Raw genomic sequence first — 2,402 nt, 5'->3', positions numbered from 1 at the left:
TGATGAGTGTGTTTTTTTATTGCATTGGTAAATGTGTTTTAGATGCTGCTATACGTTGTGAATAGGTACTTTGCTACGGATCACTCAGGCCATAGCCTTGCCATTTTTTACATCTATACATCTATACATCTATACATCTATACATCTATACATCTATACATCTATACATCTATACATCTATACATCTATGCATCTATACATCTATGCATCTATGCATCTATACATCTATACATCTATACATGCTACCTAATTTTATGTAGTGTTGTAATCTCATTGTAGTACATTTACAGGCTACATCTTTGTCTAATAGAAAAGAAAATCCTTCTATCATTTGCAATTTATAGCCCAATACTTCACATATTTTGGCTACTATATGAATCACATGTGCTGTATTAGTACTTTTTCTTACTTGTAAATTTAGTACAAACCATACCAAGATTCTAACATAGACACTATGATTGTGAAGCACCCTCATGCTGTACTGTTCCACCTATTCTAAAATACATGTTGAGTTTCTCCTAATGACAGGGCCTTTTTTCCTTTTCATGTAAATCCGCACTCAAACCTTACTTCTTTGTTGACAATTTTGGCTTGGCTGGAAAGAAGCGTCTCTCTCTCCGCTGACTTTAAACACCATATTTGAAGGCTGCAGGCTAATCAGGAAACACTTGAAAGCGCCGTCCCTTTCTCACACTAGGTTTGATTGCCGATTGTCCCCCCCTGCCAAGTGATTTTTAGAAGCTGATTGGTGTGAGTAAATTCTTGCCATCTGGAGTTTCATTTTTTTTTCTCCTTTTTATTTATTTATTAAAGCTACCATTTCAGATTTGCTGTTAAAACTTTTATTGGCTTAAATTCACAGGGTATAAATTGAACCTAAGTACATATTTTTCTGTATGGCATCAACAAATTTGCATTGGTTTTTACCACAAAACAGCTAAATGAGATTATACAAATTTCAGGAATTGTAAACAGTGAATGAGGGAAACAGTCACAGCCAAGTAAATAAACTAAATTTAAATAGTCATTAGATTGTTTGAATGCCTGTATTGCGCATTCACAGGGTGTTGCATGTCCCACTTGGGATTTTTTTTAATGAAGTCACATGTAAAAAGAGAAGAAAAAAAATACAAATTGCTTTGCATGCTTCATTTTTAACATGGAGTAAATTGGGAGACTACAGAACACAAAGGAATATTGAGAGGTGTGGGGGTGTATTATGCACAACAGTTTATTGGACCCAAGAAATTACAGTAGTCGCAATGGGGTAGTTATTAATTTGCAATATAGGTTACACGTAACCACTCAGTTTTTCATGCATGGCGTTGTACCAGAGTATTAATTAGAGAAATAAATCACAACGACGAAGAGCTGCCGATTAAATTTTATTTTTTTTCTATTTCAATAACACATCACCGGATAGAAAAGAGACTGGAACACTTGGCAAGATTTGGTGCTTCAGTCACACGCACACATTTGCTCTCTTCCATCCATTAACAGCATGAATTGGGTGGAGGGGCACGCAATGGTGTGGGTGGGGGGCAGCTCTCATTATTTGGGCCGCGCTGCAGAGTGAAAAGCACTGGGATTGCTTTCATTACAGAGCCAAATGAAATAGCGGAGGCTGATTACCCGCGTGACGGAGAGACGAGACGAGCCAGATCACTCTGTTGGGAAGGGGGGGCGTGTGGAGATACTGTAAAGAAAAAAAAATGGTCTTAATGTGCAAGTGTGTATGGGAGAGAGAGACATTGACATTGAGGATGGCAGGGGGGTGTGGCTAGAGTCCCAGTTTCCCCAAGTGCTTCCGTAGGAGAAGGATGCAAAATGTAACAATGGTCACAATGGTCACAGTACAGCATGCGGGGGTCCAATAGCTATCTTCACTTCACTGCATGGTTCTCTTGGCATTACTACTTTCATTTTCCATTTGCGGAAATCACAAATGGAAATAGAAATGTTATTGTTTTTCAACACGAAACAATGGCAGATTTGTCATATTTTTATTTAGGCTCAGATTGAACAAATCTGAAAATGGGCCATGTGGCTGAGTTGGATTTTGATGTTTTGTTGTTAGGGATTTCCAGTTTTAGGTAGATTGGCTTATTTACTTGCACATAGGACCATATTTTCCATACTTTAAGACACATTTTTTTGCCTCAGTTTGGCTGGGCCTGCGACTTATACACAGGTACCTATTTTTTCACTCTGACCCCAACAGTTTATGTTGTTTTTTAGATCATAGTTAATCAAAAACTCTTGCTTTGTGACCTCAAGCGGCGCTTATTTTTCTGTTTAAAATGGAACTTATACTCCAGTGCAACGTACATATTTTTTACCCCCTTCATTGGCCATTTTTTGGCTACTTTAACTTATACTCTGGTGCAACCAACTGTTTGTTT

The sequence above is a fragment of the Stigmatopora nigra genome, chromosome 5, assembly GCF_051989575.1.
Source record: "Stigmatopora nigra isolate UIUO_SnigA chromosome 5, RoL_Snig_1.1, whole genome shotgun sequence".
NCBI classification, from domain to species: domain Eukaryota; kingdom Metazoa; phylum Chordata; class Actinopteri; order Syngnathiformes; family Syngnathidae; genus Stigmatopora; species Stigmatopora nigra.
This window is presented reverse-complemented; position numbering follows the sequence as displayed.